The following is a 23,086-nucleotide window of genomic DNA, read 5'->3' on the forward strand; positions in this document are numbered from 1 at the left end:
TTTGGTCTTGGCCAAACCCTTTTTCCTTCCTTTTTCTTTTCTTCTCTTTTCTTTATTTATTTTCCTTTTCTTTTATTTATTTTTCTTTTATTTTCTGGGTTCGGGTTACTACAACCACTGTGAGGATTCCAACTTTTTATTATAATAAATTACAACCTCTCTCTTTCTCAGGTGGAGATCCCTCTCTAACAAGAATACCCCTTCTTGTTAGCCAATGATTCAACAACCCTAAATTGTCAAAAACAACAAGAAAAACAAACTTTGTTGTTGTACAATGAACACTCTCAGTTAGAGCAGATTTGTAAAAGTTAAAAGCACAATATACTTTAGCATATAAACAATATAAAGAGATGAAACTCAAAGTAAATATCACTGGAGTTCTTTCTTAGACTGTAAAACTCAGTTAGAGCACAAGAACCGTAAGCTTTAATTTAACAAAATCACAGTAACAATAGGAACTCTTTGAAAGTATGAGAATTAGATCAATAGTTGCTTGTTGGTGTGATTAATCTTTGAGTTTAACATGTATTTATAGATAGAAAAAGTAATATTTTGTATTCCCCAAGTTTTTTGAAGTGTTTCCAAAGTTTTCACAAAGTTGGCAGAACAAGCAATCAATTTTGGAAACTTTCCCTTACTGTTATAAATTTAAAAAACCAAAGGTCAGTCGACTGTGATTCACAGGGTCAGTTGCTTGATCTTTTATAATTCAGCAAAATTTCAAACACAGAATGGAGTCATTCGCCTGATCCAGCGAGGTCACTCGCCCGATTCTATTCTGTTTTTTTAATTTTTCATCAACATAAAATGTCAGTCGCTTGATTGTGCAAAACATATGCTTTTAAAACCTTTGTTTCCAAAACTCTTTTTAGCTTTTATACTTGTTACATTGATTTGAGACTTTTGAAAATATTTTCTGAGGTTTTCAAACATAGGTCTCTAAGTCAATATTAATTCCTAAGAGCTTCAACCATTTATATTGAATTTTGCGAAGTACTTACATAAGACTTCATAAAAAACTCTTCTAATCACTAAGTCTTCCCGTATTGTTGACTTTGGTGTGATCCCAAGAGGGGGGTGAATTGGGTTTTAAAATATTTTGGCTAATTTAAACATTTACACCGATTCACCACAATTTATATCCCATTCATAATACAAATGTGTATGTAAATTAATAAAGCGATAAATGCAGACATACACGTAGAACATATCTCGTTTGAAATAGAGGTGTGCATGCAAATAATTATAACTATAAATGAAAGCATACACATGCGGAAATTTAAGTGCAGAAATATAAATGAGATAGAGAGAGAGCGACACAAGATTTGTTATCGAGGTTGTTGACTTTTTGAGTTTAATCCCTGCTTTGATGTTGATAAAACACATGTATCTTATGTGTGCATTTAGTGTGTGAGTAGGTTTACATGTCAGCATGGACATAAGATATAGGAGAAGTAGAAGCCAAGACAAAACTTAAAGCCTACATACAACTTGGTGTATTCCATGAAGAGAAGAGCCAAAGGAGAAAACATTTTATTTCTTATTGTATTGCATTTAATTTTTACATCTTTGGTCTGTAATAATGCATACATATTGCATGATATGTTTTAAATGCTCAGATGATCGTAGATTGACCATAAGGAACCAAGGTCAACCGACGCCAAGTTTTTTAGGCTAAATTAAACCATAGACTGACCTTAAGTCCCCAAGAACCACACAACAAATCAACTATATCTTAAAAGTTATACTTATATGAACAGGGGTGACTTCAAATGAAAATCTGGACTTAAATACACAATTTGAATGGCCTCGGTCGGCCAAACCCAAAGCTATATAAAAGTTTCGATCAATTGAACTTGCTAGAGTCAACAGTTTGACTACTAGATCGACCGAACCCGAACCTATATAGTAGCTTCAGTCGACCGAACCTCCCAAGGTCAACTATTGACCACTTGGTCGACTAATCTTAAAATGAACATCAATACTCCGGTAGACCAAATTGGCACGTGGGGATTTCTGAATGCCTTGGTTGACCAAACCTTTAATTATAAAATAGTCTAGTCGACCGAACGTGCAAATCTAGTCAACCGAACTCAGCCTGGTCGACTGAACCTCGGAGGGTTCAAAATCGCCCTAAGATAGTCAACCGAACCTGTAGTTCAAAAGTTCATTGGTCAATCAAACTTATCGATATGGTCTGCCAAACTCTCTATATGAGTGACCAACCTCTCTAGTTGGAAATTTTTTTAAGGGCTAAAATGTCATTAATTTTTAATTAAACTTTTCCAAAAATACCGAGTATATTGCCAACAGTCATAATTTTTAGAAAATCTATAAATACCCCCTCATTACTCCAGATTAGTTACTTTGATTAGCCTAACTTTTCTCTCAAATCTTTTTCCTATTCAAAGTTCCCCCACATACTTTTTTACTTGAAAAATCATTTTGGGGTCAAATTTTTCACACTCTCCAAATTCTCTTTCATTTATTTTTGTAAATCATTTTAAGAGAGTATTTTGTTTGGACATTTGTTTTTGTATTCATAGTACAAATATTTTTGAACTTAACTCCTAGATTCTCTAAATATTTTTCATTTGCATAAATCTTTTTTGGAGAACATAATACTCATTTTCCCATATATTTTATTTGTGCAAAACTATTTGAAAACCAAACCCTAAGCTCTCCTACTTAGTATTGAAAATATTTTTTGGAGAATTATTTTATTAGGGTTCAAATTTTTGATACATTTTATCATATATGTCTTTCATCAAAGATTGGAATATTTGTTTTATACCCTTTCTCTATTGAGCATTATTGTATATCATATGAGAGTGCATTTGAGCTTAAATGTGTATATTTCTGCTTGTATTTTTTAGAAGCATTTTCATGTACAAAAATATTTTTATTATATCGGTTGGGTTTAGTTTGGAATTGAATTGGGGAGTTTCAGCACTGTAAGTGAGACCAGTTTGGTTCAGCTCAAAAATTAAATTGGGATTTTTCTTACCCTATAAGGAGAGGATGTAAACGACTTCTGCTCCGCCAGTTTAAGTGAGTAGGTTTAACGGAATCTTTGGTGGTATGCCCAAGGTGGGGACGTAGGCAGTATTGGCCGAACCTCATTAAAAAATTTGTATGTCATTCACTCTCTATCTTATTTAAATTCCTACAGTTAAATTTTAGCATGTGTATGAATGTTTATTTAATGTCATAATTATTTGCATACACGCATATGATTTAAATAAGATATACTACACACGCGTATGTTTACTTTCACTGTTAAAATTATTTTACATACACGCGTGTATATTAAATGAGATATGATATAAGGTGAATTGGCGTAAATGTTTAAATTAGCCGAAATATTTTTAAAAACCAATTCACCTCCTTCTTGGGATCACACCAATTCCAACATAGGTTCGGCCAAGCCAGCCTATGTCCCCGCCTTGGGCATACCCCCAAGGATTCCACTATCCTTGCTCACTTAAACGGGCAGAGTAGAAGCCGTTACAACCTTCCTTATAGGGTAAGATGAACCCTAACTCAATTACAAGGTTAAGCCCAACTTGTCCCCCTTACGAGGCGGAGACTCCCCCATTCAATTTTCGAGCTGAACCGAACCAGTCTCACTTATGGGGTTGAGACTTCCCTAATTCAATTAACTGGCTGAACCCAACCGGTCTCACTTACGGGGCTGAGACTCCCCACTTCAATTTACGGGATAAACCCAACCGGTACAATAAAAACCATTTTCGTACATAAAACATGTTTTGAAATACAAGCAAAGATGTACACATTAAAGCTTAATGCACTCTCTAATATGATATGAAATAATGTTCAGTAGAGTGAGGGTATTTTTCTCGAAAACTATTTTTGCACACAAAAATTCATGTGATCTTTGATTTAAAAAATGAAATATGCAATAAGTGTTTTTAAAGATCTAAATGTGATGAGAATGTTCTTTAATAAAAATCTTGCAATGAAAATTTTTGGAGAAGCTAGGAGTTAAGCTCGAAAAAAATATTTATGTGATAAATAATATCTCCCAAAAAATATTTATCAAGAAAATAATCGGGGAGAAACTCAAGCAATACTCTCAAAAATAATTTTCAAGATAAAAGCTATGTGAGAGTAAAAGCAATGGATTAACCATATGAATGCTCAAAAATAAATGTACTCTCTTTAAAAGAATTTTTCAAAAGAAAGATTGAAAGAGAGTATGAGAGAGCTTAAAATATTTTACCCCAAAGAAAATTTTTTTGCATTAAAAAAGGTTTGAGGGAACTTTGATTAACAAAATAATTTGAGAGGATTTTGTAATTAATCAAAGTTGCTAATTAAACAAATGAAAGGGGTATTTATAATTTTTCTGAAAAAGTGACCGTTTGGGACATAGAGGTTATTTTGAAAAAAGATTAATAATGTTTAATTAAAATTAACCTCAGTCAAATGTGGTAAAAAAATTAGCAACCCAAGAGGTTCGGTCGCCCAACGCTTAGAGTTGGTATCCCGAACACTCATAATGGCCCAGAGGCAACTTTCTAATTCGGTCGACTATGGCCAATGGCCGGTCGACTGCGCCAGGCGATTTCCTAAGGCTTCGTGGTTTTGGTCGCCTAGTGAGGGGTTTGGTTTCCTGAGATGGTATGTTTGGTCGACCGAGGGTATTTTGAATTGATAATTCGGTCGGACGAGGCGGGTAGAAAAAGTCAGCTTTAAGGTTCGGTCGACCATGGAAGATTAGTTCAAATCTGGGTCAATTGCTCGAGCCAAGTCAAAGATTTGACTTCCTGCTTGGTCGGTCGACTGAGGCATTTATAACACCAAAGGTCGGTCGATCGAGGCTTAGTCAAACATTTGACTTTCGGCTTACGATGTGTTTGGTTGACTGAGTTGATTATATATAGAGGGGTTTGGTCGACCGGGCTTTTAAATTAAGCTAAAAAATCTAACGTCAGTCGACCGAAGTCTTTGTAAACCCTAATTTGACCCTAAAGTTATATTAAAACCTTTGTAAGATTTTATCTTTTTATGAAAAGGTTTTGTATGAAGTGCAGGGGCCCTAAGGTCAGTATATGGTCATCTGAGCATTCAATTCATATCATGCAGATGCATGCATTATTACAGACCAAAGATAAAAATTAAATGCAATACAATTCAAAACATGTCTTCTTCCTTTTACTCTTCTCTTTATGGAATATGTCAGTACGATGTGAGCTTTAAGTCCTTTTTGGCTTCCATCTTCCTCTTTTTGTGTGTTCATTCTGGAATTATAAACATGTTCAAAACACTAGGCACACATATGAGACACTTGTGTTTGTCAATATCAAAACAGCGATCGGACTCAAAAAACCAATAATCTCCCCCTTTTTGATGATGACAAACACATAAGAGCAAAATGGGTTAAGCTGGAAAAGGATCCCCCTAACAATATGCGAAATAAACAAATAAACACTACAGATCAAGCATATTCATGAAAGAAGACATCACAAATGATCATACATTTAAGTTTAGCAATAAGGCACAGGCTCAGATATTTGCCCCCATGTTTTTGCCCTAAAAAAAATTTCTCCTTTTGGTCATAAACATTTTGCTTATAAAATTCTCCCTTTTTTGGCATCAGAGAAAATGGTTAAGCTAAGTAGAAAATATTTTAAGTATTTAAAATAGACTTAGCTTAAAAGAGAACTCCCCCTTTTTAAATAAATTTTACTTTTGCTTTAAAAACTCTCCCCTGTTTGGCACAAGATTTGGGCATAAAGAAAAAATTAAACTGTTTGAAAAATATAGCCATTTAGCAGACAATAGTAAAATTGGTCATTAAAAAAATAAAAATAAAAGAACATGTAAAACATGGCCAGACCAGAAATATACACAAACCATTTTAGTTTAAGCCTAATGTAAGACCCCGCAAAAGATTGGAATTTAAAAGCATGCAGCAAATGAACAAATAGGTTTGAGCATAGAAGTGGTCTAACTAGCTCGCATGTATTTCATGTATAAGCGATGAACCAGTTATGCAACACCCTTAAAAAAATAAAAAAAATTAAACAATATAATTTCATGACATACATTTTTAATACAATACTAGCACAGACATGAAAGCATTCAAGTACATAAGCAAGAGATAAAGTATATTCTATATAAGGTCAATTCTTGCTTTTAGAAATGTATATATATAAATAAATATATATGTGCAAAATATATCCCCTTATGATTTTCGATAAATACTGAGGGCTTATGCTTGTTGAAAAAGAAATTTTAATTTAAAACACAAGCAAGCATTATTTTTCTAGTTTATCATTTAAGCACAAATCACAAGTACCAGAAAAATGCAACCATATAGATCCAAAGATACTAAATAAATTTTAAAATAGGGATCATATGGCAAAACAAAGAACTATGGCCAAGCAACATTTTAATTAAAAAAATTTTCAATGTAAACATCACATTTAAGCACATGCCACAATAAATTTAGAATATATCAAAGCCTACAATGTTGGTGAGCACAACAAGATAGAAAATTAATTTTGGATGCTCCCCCTATCAATTTGAATACGAGTCTAGATGCTATAAGTTAGAGAATTGCTGTGGGTAGAAGGAAATTCACTCTTTTAACAGATATTGGAGAGCATAACATGATAGGAAAACACAGACACTTGTGTTTGGCAACATCAAAACAGAGATTGGACTCAAAAAGCCAACATGTATAGCTTCCATTCTTCATGTTTAGCTTGTCTTCAAGTTTCAACAGTCTTTAGCTTTATAAGATCTTGTAGCATTAAGTTTGAGCTTTTAACAGACTTGTCAAGCACTTGATATTGATCACTAGAGTCACTTTGATCTTGATCTAAAAATTCTTGAGTTCTGAAACATCATCACTTAACCAAATATGTTAAGTCCCTTTGATTGTTATCATTAAAATAAGATTCTAAGCCTTGTGTAGCCAACAATATTTTTATTTTTGATGATGAAAAATAAGGAGTAAAAATGAGTAAACCTTAAAAAGGCTCCCTCTTACAATAAGCATCAACTTAACAATATTTGAAAAGTGTATATATCATGAATGCATATTAACTTAGTGTATTGCATAAAAATCAATGTCAATATCAGTCATGTCATAATTCAAGATCAATATCATGCTCATAGTTAGCATTATACTTGCTTAGGTATGCAATGTCATGCATATACTTGCTTAGGTATGCAGTGTCATGCTCAATTTTTACTCAAAAATTCTCCCTCTTTTGACATCAATAAAAAAAAAACGAGTAAGATATCAAGAAAAAAATATAAATACCAAGGCAATGAACAACCATAAGCAAAAGTATAGATCCAGTGAAGACACAAAATAGAACTTTGCATTCATTATGCATAAAAAGATAAACAATAAGTATCAAGATAGCATGAGAAAATACAAGCGATTGTATATCAGAATTTTAAATAATTTCCAGTAATGAGCATAAATCATGATATCATCTATTAACAAATCTAACTGCCCCTAAATGAAATGTATTTCATATTTAATAGATTCACAAACTATGAAACCATGTATAGTATGAGTGTAAATATCATGTGAAGCTATCATCATTATCATTCATCATTAGAAATTATCATTATCAATTATTCTTTAAAATTTATCATGTCATGCTCATGCTCAGTTTGCTTACATTCAGTTTTGCTAAAATTTCTCCCTCATTTTATATCAACAAAAGGATAAACCAAAAGAAATATTATGCAAAGGTATTAAGGACCAAAAAGTTTCTCATTTTAAATCGCAATAACAAGGTCCATAAGCCAACATATATTTCAATCAAAACATGGTTATCCATCATTCAGAATGCAAAAAATACATAACATAATCCAACATCAGCATGTGAACTAAGATGGTCAAGAGAAACAAATTAAAGAGCTAAGCACAACAAAATAGCAGTGTTAAACATTTCAACCCAGATTAGTGTTTGTTTAAAGAAAAATGTTTATGCATCTGCATTTTTATCAGATCCAGTTCTTTCCTTATCATCATCCTCTTTGTCTTCTTCTTCACTATTAGTTTCTCCTGAGCTTGACATAGGAAGAAAATGAAGCAACCATTTCCTATTGATAAGCCATAAAATAAGGAGTGTCAACTACGGGAAGAGAGCTGGTGATTGTGCACGAGCTTGTCTCTGCCTTCTACCTTCTTTGGGAAACCACCCTTGGTCATGTTTTTCATAACCCATTTGTCTAATCACGGTAGAGAAAAACAAATCATAATGGGTTCAATTTATAACAGTGTGGATGGTCTAGCTATGCCAAGGTGTTTAAAAAATAAGAGTTAGAATTCCTCTATACAGGATAATCACTCGACATGCTTCTTCTTGAAAAATTATCCATTTAAGAATCAAACTTGACAAATCAAGTTTCTTTCCCTTTAGTAGGAATCATATAAAATAATCAAGACATGAAACATGATTGCATGATCCTACTCTTGCCAAAATATTATACATAATAAGTTTTTGGAGGATTTTTTTTTGTAGGAACACTTGTGGTCGAGAGAGAAAGGTTTTGAAGAGAGGAGAAATATGGTAATAGTTGGTATTCATGCAGTCGTGTGTCCATCAACTATGCTCGAAAGGGTAATTGACTAACTTGTATATTTCCCTAAAATTTCACAAGTCAGTGGCAAGTCAGTTGGCTAAGGCTTAGAGAGTCAATTGACTGATGAGCCTAATCCTAAAAAGTTTAGTAAGTTAGAGAGCGACCAGTCGACTGAGGGTAAAATGTCAGTCGACTGTACATCAGGTCTTTTTTTTTTTTTGAATTACTTCCTTTTTAAAAAAACTTATCCTCGTTCCTTATTCAAAATACTTCTCTACTATGCAATAGGCCTAGATTATTTCAAATTTTCTCTTTTTTGCCTATGAATACGCAAATTTCATATTACTTTCCAAAAACTAGCTGTTGAAGCAAAAAACTCTTTGAATTCAATGCTTTCTAAGTTAAGCCTTGAGCAATCCAACCTATGATTGTGGCCAATAATGCCATGTTCATATAATAGTCATTAATAAGTTCAGAAACTCATCTTTAAGATTATCATACCTCATATCAATCTTTGTCAATACTCTTGTATTAATTTACTTTGTGAACTTCCTTAATTTATTAGAAGCAGCTTCTGATCTGGTCATTAATTTACTCAGTTATATGAACTCAAAAATACTACTTAAGCACATAAAAGGAATTTCATTTTACTTGTACTTGTACTAAAAAGATGAGTATCTCGTTGATTTATTCAATATCTATCACGCTGAATAACTAATTATCATCTTGAACTTCTTTTAATGCCTAATCAAACGACAAGGTCTCATAATAAGTTAGGATCTACAACATTATTGAGACTCATTTAACTTAATCTTCCAAATCTCAAGTTTATGCAAAGAGCAACATATGTTGTGCTAATTTTAATCTTAATTATTTATAACCTTTCTTTAACAATTCAACTGAGGTTATGCTATTTCATCCCTTTAGCTATAGCTGATATAATGAATTATTTACCATGATATGCATAGTCAATGTAGACTTTCAGTTTATGCATTAGACCTTCAAGGTCTCTACTATAATAGACATATCTATTAATAATTCACGTTTTAAACATTATCTACTATTAGAGCACACTTATAGTCATCACTAAATCTCTTCTTATATTTGAAATTGGCTACCTTAAATCTTGTAGGTTTTGGAGGCATCCCTTTTCATTTTAGTATAGATTTAGCTTTCTTAATTTCTAAAAAGGGAATGACAATTCCTAAGATCTATGGAGTCCATAGTTTGTGAACCAGGCTTTCATCTTAGTACCTATACTTTCTTGGGCCTTAATGATTTAACAAGAGATGTTTCTTTTACTCTCCAAACCTGTTTAGTTTTCACACTTTTTCTCTTTAATGGACATTCAAATTTTATATGTCCCTTCTTCTTATATATGAAACATGTGGTGTGAGTGTAAACATTTGAGGAGGTACTAGCATAGTCTTTACAGGCTTTTACACAGTACCCCATGTAGAGGTTCTTTTTCCTTATGTTCTCAACTCCATTGAATCTTATGTCTTCTTTATCCAATGACATTCTTTGTGATCCAACCATTTTATCAAGGTTTTCCTTTTCTCTAGTGAAATTGTAGATGATTTTGGCTTGATCCTCAATTTTAATTTTAAGATCACAGATTTCTGAATCTTGTTTATTTTTACCCTTTGCTTGCAGGTTTATTGAATCTTGAGACATTTTGTTGATTTTAGTTTCTAGTTTAGATATATACAGATCTTTCTCATTTTCCATAGAAGATTGGGATATTAGATCTTTCAATTTTTTCATCATATTTTCATTCTTACTTTCTAATATCTTCATTTTTAAGTCTATTTCTCTTCCACTAAGATTTTTAGATTCTAATTCTTTCATTTTTAGCTTCATTTTTATTTTTCAATGATGTGCATCTTTTAGTTACTGTAACTAGAATCTTATGAGCCTTGAATAATTCCATTTGTATTTCTTCATAAGATGACATACTTTGATCATTGGATTCATCGAATGAACTATATTTATTGTATGAATTATCACAGGATTTGGATGAAGAGTTTTGTTCTTCATGATCGTCCTATGCCATAAGACAAGCATTAGGAACCTCTTGGTCACTTGATTCACTTTTTGAACTACCGGAACTTATATTGTCCCATGTAGTGGCCTTCATTGCCTTTTTCTTTTTCTTTTTAGAATCCTTCTTAAGCTGTGGATAGTACGGTTTTATATGGCCTACTTTCTTGCAATTATAGCATGTAGGAGGTTCATTCCTTGTTTTCTTTTCATTAGTTTCTTCTTTATCTGATTTGGAGTCCCAGAACTTTCTTGTAAATTTATTCTTCTTTCTAAGAATTTTTGCAAGTCTCTTAGTTATGAGGGCCACATCATTCACATCCATTGTCTCTTCATCTTCATCGCTAGAACTTTCATTTGAGGCTTTAAAAGCGATGGATTCCTTGGTTTTAGATTTTTCTCTAGTTCTTTCGTTTATTGTCATCTCATATGTGAGGAGAGATCCTATCAATTCATCAAGGGAGGTGTTTTTCAAGTTTCTTCCTTCTGTGATTGCAGTGGCCTTAGGTTCCCATATTAGTGGAAGTCCTTTAAGGATTTTTCGAATCATTTCATATGTGGAGTAATTTTTTCCTAAGGCATTGTGAGAGTTTATTATGTGGGTAAACCTAAAGTACATTCTAGTGATGGTCTCATCTGGGTTCATCATAAAAGCTTCATACTCTCTAGTAAGCATATCAGTTCTACTATCTCTTACATCAACCATTCCTTCATAGGTTACTTCAAGTTTATCCTAGATTTTTTTAGCTAATTTGCATCCCATAATCCTTTTGAACTCATTCACATCTAGAGCACAATATAGTGCATTCAGACCACTTGAATTTACTTGCAACATCTTAAGATCATTATCGGTCATCTCTTTTTCTTCCTTAGGTATTTCTTTATTATCCACGGTTTTAGTGGGGATAAGGTCACCATGTGTGACAACTTTCCATGTTTTCCAATCCATAGTTTGTAAGTAAATTCTCATCCATTGTTTCCAGAAAGTGTAGTTTACACCGCAGAAGATTGGTGGCCAAGATGAGGATTGACCCTCAGTAAAAGAAGATACACCTAGGTGTGCCATATGGATCTTTATGTAGCTTCTAGTTTAAGATATACTACACCTCCGCTCTGATACCAATTGAAAAGTAAGGTGAACCCCCAAGAGGAGGGTGAATTGAGTTTTTAAAATTTCTTTGCTTACTTTGTATTTAAAAGTTCCTTAGTTAAATTTTAATCTCAGCAATATATACTTTTAGCAATTTACCAATAACCACAATACTCTTGATAATAAATTAAATTTAACCAATATTTAATTTCAAGTTCAAATTATTAACACTCAGCCGATTAAATTCCAAAAATCAGACTAGGATAGTTTAGAAATAAAACTCAGATTTTAAATTCAAAACTTAGATTTTATTCCTTTACTCCAATCAATAAAATATAATTTTTCAGACTTTTGATTTTTGAAAATACCTTGCAACTGTTTTGATATTCAAAAATTAGAACTTTGATGAATTTATCAAACCAAACAATCAGCTAAAGTAAGCTGAATTTAAATATGCTTCAAAATCAATATTCTAGCACTCCCAAAAGTTTAGCAAGATATAAAGATCATACAAGCATTAATATCTTTGGAGAATTTAAAAAGAGTAGAGAAGAAGAGCTAAGAACTAGATTTTTACAAGGTTCGACCTGCAGCCTACGTCCTTGCCCCAAGCAACCGCTATGAGGATTCCAACTTTTTATTAGGCTAAATTACAACCTTTCTCCTTATCAGGTGGAGATCCCTCTCTAACAAGAATACCCCCTCTCATTAGTCAACGATTCAACAACCTTGAGTCATAAAAAACAACAAGAAAAACAAACTATGTTGTTGTACAATGAACACTCTTAGTTAGAACAAATTTGTAAAAGTTGAAAGTACAATATACTTTAGCATATAAACAATATAAAGAGATGAAGCTCAAAATAAATATCACTAAGGTTCTTTCTTAGATTGTAAAACTCAGTTAGAGCATAAGAACCATAAGCTTTAATTTAGCAAAATCACAACAATAGCTTTCAGCAAAGTTTTCAGCAAGAACTCTTTGAAAGTATGAGAATTAGATCAATAGTTTCTTGTAGGTGTGATTAGTCTTTAGTGTTAGAAAAGGTGTATTCCCAAGAGAGGGGGGGGGGTGAATTGGAATTTTAAACTTTCTTCCTGGGTTCAACTAATCCTACAATCAGTATTATACAAACCTAGGGTCTTTCTATGCAATTCCAAATGCGTTGATAAATAGAGCATACGGAAATTTAAATCAGGCGCATCCTTCACACAATAACATACATGTGTGGTAAATGTAAAATGCTGAAATATAAACAAGGCACACGATATGTTATTGGGGTTCGGCCAACTGTGCCTACGTCCCCGCCTCTAGCTCGTAAGTCAGAGGATTCCACTAATAGCTCTCTTAAGGGTGGAGCGGCACCGTTTACAACCAGGTCAAATTAACACAAGGCTGACCTCAACCTTAACTAGGTCAATTAGTGGGGCTGACCTCAACTTACACACCTTAATAGGACGACACACCTAACTTTCCTAACCGGGTCTAAGCCAATCCGGGACTATTCCAGGGCTAGTCTCCCTCTTCAAGCCTGTGCTTGGAAATACAACAGATGTGTATTACAATCAAATGGTACAGTGATTGTGCTTTCATGTAAAGCAGATATGTACCCAAATGCGCGCAATAACATACACCACAGTATGATTCAATATGTAAGCTCAATGTGGTCTAGATGGTTCAACTCTCAAAGGTATTTTCTATCAGTGTAATGTGTACGTGAGAGTGTCAAACAAACAATCTTTGTGTCACAAGATATGTTCAATATAATAGTTCACACAAAGATACTAGCCAGACAATATGTATATTTCAATGAGCAGGTTTGCTAAATCATATGATGCTCCAATAATATATATGTTTGGTTTGCAAAAGATATTCAATCTTTGTATTCAGCAAAGGATATGTGAGTTGATGAATATTGCAACAAGGATTTTATCACACAAACAAATATCTTTTCAAATTTTTTCAAGATAAAAGCACAATAGATATTTGAAAATGATTTTGAAAAGATTTTGTAAACAAAATACTAGACGATCTTCTCAGGATATTGCAATGAAGGTGCAAGCTTGGAAGATCTAACAAAGTCTTCTTAGGATAGACTTATCAACAAAGTCCCCTAAGAATCCTTGGGTTTTGCTCTCAAATAAAGTCGTGTCAAGCAATTAAAACAAGGATAGCAAACCCTTCCAAACACACACTCAATCCACTTACAATTGGTGTAGGCACTAATAGAATGTAAGCATGAGTGAATGAGGCTAAAAAATGAGTAGCATAGGCTTTTGGATTTTCAGAGAATTTTCCCTTAATCAAAGTGGCTAATTCATCCTAATTTTCTCAAATGATCTTATATATATAGGCATAGGAGAAAATATGACCATTGGGGACCTATTAGGTATTATTAAGGAAGTTTAATGACGTTTAAAGCATTTTAACCCTGTTTCAAAAGTATTTAACAGCGATAAAAATCAGGGCAACCCGAGAGGTTCGGTCGACCAGAACAAGTTCGGTCGACCAAGTCTCATATGGTTCAGTCGACCAGGGGCTATTGAACTGAGGGCTCGATCGACCAGGAGAGGGCGATTTCTCAATTTTTTGAGGTTCAGTTGACCAGGCCATTTTGAACTAGCTGGTTCGGTTGACCAGACCGCTGAGATTTCTCCTGAGGACCCTCAGTCGACTAGGTAGTTGAAGTACAAAACTAACTAGGTCGACCAGATGGTCAAAATGTTGACTCAGGGACGTTTCGGTTGACCAGGGCTTTTTGAACTACCTGATTCGGTCAACCAGGGCCTTGGTCAATTGTTGACCCAGGCCTGGTTTGGTCAATCGAAAGTGCACCAAGTGTGCATTTCGGTCCCATTTTGAGACATACAAAACCTAATGAAGTGCCTAACAAACATATGTGCAAATGTGTGTGTCCTAGGGTCATTTGGGGTCCAATTTTAAGACACCAAAAAAATTCGGTGTCGGTTGACCAAAACCGTAAGGTCTTTCTAAGGTCATTTCTCATTCACAATTTGTTTGAGCTTACGTATTATCATACATGTGATGTGTGTGAGCTTATTACAAACCAGAGCCCTAGTTACTATTACAAACCAATTAAATGAAATATATTACAACATTGAATAGAAATTGGTCTTCAGGTTTCAAGCTTTCACATGCCATCAGTGTGTCTGCTAATATAGACCTGCACATGAACTAGATATTTATTAAATACAAGAGTATTTGTCATTACCAAAACCGGACGTGACTAATAAGGTCAACATTTAGGTTTAACATGTATTTATAAATAGAAAAAGTAATATTTCGTATTCCCTAAGTTTCTTAGAGTGTTTCCCAAGTTTTCACAAAGTTTGGAGAACAAGCAATCCGTTTTGGAAACTTTCCCTTGTTAAATTTAAAAAACCAAAAGTCAGTCGACTGTGATTCACAGGGTTAGTCACTTGATCCTTTATAATTCAGTGAAATTTCAAGTACATAATGGGGTCAGTCGCCTGATCTTAAGAGGTCAGTCGCCTGATTCTATTATGCTTGTTTAATTTTTCATCAGCATAAAATGTTAGTCACCTGATGGGGAAACATCAGTTGCTTGATTGTGCAAAACATATGCTTTTAAAACCTTTCTCTCTTTTTCCTTTCTTTCCATCTTCCTCTCTCTGTCTCTCTTCTCTATCTCTCCCACTCCTCGCTTTCTCTATCTCCTTCCCTTCTCTCTATCTCTCTCTATGCATAACTCTCTCTTTATCTCTTTTCACTTTCTCTATCTCCTTCTCTTCTCTATCTCTCTCTATGCACAACTCTCTCTCTCTCTCTGTCTCCCTACTCTCTCTCTCTCTCTCTCTCTCTCTCTCATCTATTCCTATCCCTAACTTTTTTTTTGTTTCTCTCTTTCTCTAAAATCTCTAAGCCATCTCTTTCTTCTCCTTGTTTTTGCAGGCTTTGAATGGTGCTTGCGGTGGTAGAGAGTGTTAAGCTCTCACCTTATCACCTAGATCTAACTTTGGATCATTCCAAAGGTCAAATCTCTCACTCTTTTCCATAATTTCTCCTTCTTTACTTCTTTTCTTTGATTTTATTATATGTTTTAGGGCATTTATCATGTTTTCTTGTGAGCCAAACAGGGGGTTAGTGGTTGGTTGACCTAGGCATTAACCCAAGTTAGGTTAAGTTAGGTTGGAGCTTAGGTTAGGCTTGCAGGGTTAGGGTTAGATTGGTTGGGTTAGTTTAGGTTGGGTTGGGCTGGGGTTTAAGGCGGGTTGAGTTGGTCTGACTAGGCCAGGCTTTAATTTAGGTGGTTGGGTCTAGGAATTGGGATATTAGGTTATCGGGGTAGAATGGGCTTTCGAACCCATAATTGAGCTTAGCTAATTTAAGTGGGGCTTGGGTTATGATAGGCCTAATTGGGCCTTAGGAGTGTTTAGGTTTTAGGTTGGGCTTGTGTTTGAAATTGTGCCTAGGTTGGATTGGGCTTAAGTTAAAGGTAAATGGGTCAATTGACTCAATGTTGACCTGGGTCTCAGGCTTGGTCATTTGGGTTCGAGTTAATGGGTCGATGGAGTTGGACCCGGATCAAGTTGTCTCAAGTCTTTAGGGTCGCATCTAGGAGTATTCAGTTGTGAGCTTTTGGATCTAAACTCTTGGATTCGAGTTAAATACCCCAGCCCCTTAAGATGACTTTGAAAGAATTCTCAAAATTTATTTGGTTTAAAATTGACTTATGCTAAAGTATTTGTTGAAATTTTAAGCTCAAATGACATAATTCAATTTTTAAACATGTCTAAGATTTAAACATAATTAAACCGACTAACATAAAATTTAGAAAATCAACCTCTTGTTTCAGAATCTCCTATCTTGCTCCTTTGCTTGTACTCTGCCAAGCTTTTCTACTTTTCTACAATTCAAACCTTTTGTTCTTCTACTATTCTTCACTTCTTCAATTTCAGCCACTCAGCCTTCTCCTCACAATTTTCAGTGATCAATTCCTCTCTTCAATCCTTGTCTCTATCTCTGCATTCTATCCTTCTAAAGCCCACTATTTATCAGCTTGGGAATCACTCAATTAACACTGATTAAATCAATCAAAACCTAATTTGATCATTCAAAATCAATTTGAATTGACTCACATGTTTAATTGCATATCTTCCTTTTGTGCTTGCAGGTTGGAAGCTGAAGATGCCGACCCACCATTTTTTTTTAATTTCATTTTTTCTTTTCCTATTTTTTTTTAATTTTCAATGTAAAAATTCTATTTTTCATTTTCATTTTTCCCATATTTAATTTTTTTCTATATTTTTTTATTTTATTGAATTAATAAATATTTATACAATTATGTTATATAAGCCCTAAACAAAATGGGGTGTCTATAACTACACATACACCATGCCACGTTGTTCAACATAATTAGAATTGCATGTATAATTTATGATTTTTAATGGAGGGTGAAACCTAATCACATGGCCAAAATGTTGTTGGACTACACGTATAAAATAGTAATAACATAAAATAGCATAATGACAAATTAATATAATAGTCTAGAAGTACAACTAGGGTTGCAATAATTGTAGATTTATGAGTATTGGCTACATATGAAGTAATTCACAAATTGAAAGGTAGTATAATTAGGTTTTAAAAGCTATATGAATTAAGAAAAAAATTGACTCTAATGATGTGTGCCCCCTGTGATATATCTCTATGTTCCTACAAGCAGCCTTCTTTCCTTTTCTTTTTTTTCTTTTTTAAAAAAGAAAGGAGGACGGCACTTTTAATTATTTATTGATATACCCTCACTTATGGTGGATGAACACCGTGGTTACAAGACAAGCATTAAGAGATTATAGATAAAAAACATTAAATGCCTTTCAAAAAACAACACTAACAACCAATCAAAATCGGACTACAAAACCAAACAAAACTAAATAAGAAACAAATCTAAACAGGCCAACCTACAAGTAGCCTGCTTGTTAAATATAATGGCAAAATGTGAGAAATGAGTTTTAAGAAAATAATTATTTAATTAATTTATTGTTCAATTGTGAATATGTGATTTTAATGCTATATTTATGAGGCCTCAACTTGCATACAATGCACCACTTGGACCTAGTACGTGCTTAGCAAGCACTCTTTGTAAAGAGAGTCATACATTAATTAAGTATATTTTCAAAAAAATAATAAATAAATAAATTATTGGGATTGATGGAAACGTGCAAATTATCTCAAGGCCCAAGAGACTTGGCATTTGATAGTTTTGTTTACATGATGCATATAACGTTGTTTTACAATGAAAAATTGAAAAATAGTAAAGACAGATGAAAAATTATTAATACACACATAAAATAATATGTCATTAATGAGAAAAGTATTTTTTCTTTGTTGATCCATGTAAATATTTTTTAGAAAATAGCCTTAAGGTGAGAAGAAGAGCTTAAAAAAAGAAGAAGAAGTCAAATAGGCCAATTTGAAACAAATTTGACAAAATGATGAGATACAAAAGATTGAATAGGTCCACTTGAAAAAATCTAGGCATAATGGTTAAGTATAAAATATGTATCTTTTTATAAAGATGACCCAAGTACCACAAACTAAAATTAATCTTGACAAGTATTCTTAGAATGCAATCACTTTCATCGCTAAGATAAGAGATGGTAACCTTAGAAATACTCATAAAAAAATGCCTTCTTGATTTGAAGATTCAAGGCGGTAACCTAGGAAAAGGCCCTTGATGAATAGGTCTTTGTTGATTCTAAGCCAAGATGAATTAACCTTGGGAATACTTTTGAAAAAGATCATCTCAATCCAAGCTTATAAGACACAAAAGATAAGGTTCAATGGTTGTTGTGCAAATGAATGTATGCGGAAACAATTGTGCAGTGTAGCAATTGCAATGAACAATATAGAAACACACACAGATAATGAAAGCAATAAACACAACACAAGAATTAGTGTGGATTGGCAAAATGCCTACATCCACGAGAGCAAGCAGTGGCTAAAATTCACTATCTATCAAAATCAAGGTTACAAAATTGTATTTATACTAACCCTAGACATTAAGGTATTAGAGAACCCCTCAAATACTCATGTATCAATATCTGCAACCTATTGATCTTCCAAGTTCAAATTTAAAAAAAAAATGTTGAGTAGAACCGTTCATGGTTTCATCAAATCGTTGACGATCCTTCACTAAAGGAAACTGTCAATGTACCTACATCAAACCGTTGACATTTTTCTTCCTAATTGGCTACTAGAAGAAATCATCGATGTAACCATTGATGATTTTTCTTCAGTCCAACTTCTTTGTTTTCCTCAGCTTGCTTTCTTTGTACATGTGTTACACTCGATATAAGCTACATACTTCTACAATCTCCACCTTGGCGAATATACATCCCTTAGGAGAATAAGAAAACATAAACTCGTCGCACCACCTAAGACAATAGGTTGGGATGCCTCACATCTAGCATCTGGAGATGTTAATCAAGTACAAGTAGTGCTTGAACTTTTGTGGTAACATGCTTTGTCAACATGTATGCTGCATTCTCAGAAGTGAGAACTTTCTCAAGTAATAGTTCACCCGAAGAAACCAATTCCCTGATCCTGTGAAACCTCACATCTATGTTTTTGGTCCTTGCATGATACACTTGGTTCTTTGCCAAATAAATGACACTCTAACTATTACAATACAACCGAATTCTACCTTATTGAATACCCAACTCCTTGACCAATCTTGTAAGCCACAAAACTTCCTTGGTAGCCTCAGCTACTTCCATATACTTTAATTCAGTAGTAGATAGTGCAACTAGAGACTAAACCATGGACCTCCAACAAATAGCTCCCCCAACAACAGTGAATACATACCCCATGGTAGACCTCCAATCATCCAAGTTCCTTGCATAGTTTGCATCCACATATCCCATACATGAAGGATCACCCTGTTATATGCCAAACATGATGCCATGATCTATAGTACCCCTCAAGTATCTAAAAATCCACTTGACTGCATCCTAATGTCGTCATCCTGGATTCGATAGAAACTTGCTCACCACACTGATAACTTGTGCCAGATCCGGTCTTGAACGAACCATAACATACATCAAGCACCCCACTGCACTAGCATATAAAACCTTTGACATGTCTTGAACTTCATCATCTATTTTTGAGCACTAGATGGTAGACAATCTAAAATGATTCACCAATGGTGTACTCATTGGTTTTGCATTATCCATGATGAACCTCTCCAACACCCTCTTAACATAGCTACGCTTTGATAACCCCAATCTCCTGGAAGCTTTGTCCCTTGCGAATCTCCATCCTAAGAATCTTCCTTGTCACACCCAATTCCTTCATGTCAAATTCTTTACTCAATAGAGTTTTCAACTTATTGACCTCACTCATACTCTTTGTAGCAATCAACATGTCATCCACATAAAGTAATAGAAAAATAAATGAACTATCATCAAGGCACTTCACATAAACACAACAATCATACTCACATCTCTTGTAACTAATCCAGATTATGCAGGAGTCAAATCACTTGTACCACTGCCTCAGAGACTACTTCAGCCCGTAAAGTAATTTCCTCAATTTATAGACCAAGTGTTCATGTACAAGCTGACTAAACCCTTCTGGCCATACCATATAAATATGATCCTCTAAATTACCATGGAGAAAAATTATCTTTACATCCATTTGCTTCAAATGCATATCAAAATGCGCTACTAGATCCAACACTGCCCTGATGGGAGTGTGTCTGACCACATGAGCGAAGATTTCATCATGATCAAACCCTTTCCTTTGGGAGTAACCCTTTGCTACTATACGAACCTTGAATTCTTCTCGTTCTTTTTTTGATACTGCTTCTCTCTTCCTATACACCTATTTGCATCCTAACGCTCTCTTCCCTTTTGGAAGCTCCACAAACTCCTATGTCTGGTTCTTATGCAGAGACTCCATATCCTCCACCATAGTACTCATTCATATACTTTTCTCTTGGTTGTGGACCGCCTCTTGAAAAGTAGTAGGATCTTCGCTACTAGTAATGAGTGCATAAGAAACCAAATCTTCAAATCCATAGCTAGGGGGTGGCCTGATAGTGCGTTTGGGCCTATTTATAGCTATACTATGGTGCTACTGGTCTCCTGCGCTAGAACTCCCTACATTCTAAACATTGTCATCTCTACTTTGAGTCTCTAGCTCGACCTGCACCATATGTGACTTACTCTAAAAATGAGCAGTGCAAAGGCTATCCCAACTACTATTTCTACACAACGACCCATCCACACAATGAAATAAATGAAAAAAAAATTAAATTAGTAAAATAATCCTAGTTTAAACATTCAGACAAGCATAAATCCTATGTTTGAAATTTCGGGTAAACCAAAGACAAAAAATTTATTACTCAAATTAATTATTGTACCATAAAAACCTCAATAAAACATTAAAATAAACTTAAACAATATATTTAAAGGACAATAAAGTAAAGGAACAAAGAAATAAGAGAGAGAGAGAGGGAGAGAGAGAGAGAGAGAGAGAGAGAGAGAGATAGAGATAGAGATTTATTAAACTAACATAAATAAAAACATAAATAAACTAAATTTTTAATAAAAATAAATCCAAGTGTTTAAGATTCAAACGAAGAGAGAGAGAGAGAGAGAGAGAGAGAGAGAGAGAGAGATGAGAGAAAGAGAGAGAGAGAGAGAGAGAGAGAGAGAGATAGAGAGAGAGAGATCGAGAGAGAGAGAATAGCCAAGAGAAAGAGAGACCCAAGCTACTGCTGCCCTAGTTTGCCGCTCGAACAATACTGCCCCTAGCCCTCTTATGCGGTGCTAGAACCTAGAGAACCCTAAAAAGAAAACTTTTAAAACCCTAGCTAAAGCTACTACACTCTAAGACCCTACCTACTTCTCTATTCCTTACTCTTTACCCCCTTTAAAACCCTCAAGCAGCTGCCCAAAGAGACCCAGCGCATGGCTCCAACCCTGTGTGGTTTGCATGGGCGGGTCACATCACAAGTGTTTGTGTGTGTGTGTGTGTGTGCGCGCGCGCATACGTGTGTGCGTGTTTGTATTCGGTTGCCCTCTGTTAAGCCCTTTACATGGGCTCAAACTCACGCATGGCCCTTCGGTGCATGCTGGCTGTGAAGACCCCAAATTTATGCTATATTTTTTTTTTCCACATACTAATAATACTATGATACCATTAAACGTAGTCAAAGTCAACCCGGACCCATAGGTACCAAGGATTTACCTTTTTATACATAGATGTCATCTAAGTGGCAGAACCATAACATACTTAACTTATATACAATACTAGAGATTCCCTGTTCTACATATATACATATATACCCCAAAAATTAATCCTGTCTCTAACACGATTACTTACCCTGCAACTGGGGTAATATCAACGAACTCCTCTATCACGGAGCTCGTTCCACTCATTTATCTAGATTTCCTAAAATATTTGTAATGCTGGGGTAAAACACCTCTCAATAAGGGAAATAGACTAATATTAGTGTGTGGCAACGTGAGTTTTATCATATTGTAAACATGTACTACAAATAATAAAACTATAGTATATATATCTTAAGTTGTTATTGATAACACATGGAAAACTATACTTTTAAATATAATCTTACTATATCATAATGAATTTTCGTATTATTTAATTTATCTATTAAATCTGTATATTACTAATATATTATATCATGGATGTATATCTAACTATCATGAGTTCACCCCCCACGATTCGGGTTATGCGGCCCGTAGGCTAGACTTAACGCTGGCTGGCCTACCAGGTTAAGTCAAACATGACATATCTACACACGATTGCCCACCCAACTTGGTCTGCCCATCCTACTCTCCATCAAACCTCTAACGGGTCAGTACACAAAGGGTATCCTACACACCGCCTACACTTCGGGGCTAATCGGTCTCCGATCCACACTTTCTAAATAGTGTGGTTGCAATGTCGACTATACACCAATTTGGTCTCCTCATCCTACTCTCCATCAAACCTCTAATGGGTTGGTACATAGTGGGTATCCTACTCTCTGATCTGGCTAGCTAGCAATGGTACCGTGCTCATAATATACGTAACCATCCAGGTTCTGTTACTATATAATACATTTCACATAATATACTTCTGTTCATAAATAACATTTTCATATATTTTTGAAATAAAATCTGGCTTTTACATATTTTTGAATAAAAGCTGTCATTTCATAATTTCTGAATAAACTGTCATGTTAAAGCTTATCACGGCATTTGCGCTAGCTTATCATATCACGACATCTGTGCTGGCTATCTTTACACGACATCTATGCTGGCTATAATTACTCGGCATCTATGCCAGCTATCATATCATAATATACTTTAAATATTTTAGCCTTT

This window comes from Malania oleifera, chromosome 13 (assembly GCF_029873635.1).
Source record: "Malania oleifera isolate guangnan ecotype guangnan chromosome 13, ASM2987363v1, whole genome shotgun sequence".
NCBI classification, from domain to species: domain Eukaryota; kingdom Viridiplantae; phylum Streptophyta; class Magnoliopsida; order Santalales; family Ximeniaceae; genus Malania; species Malania oleifera.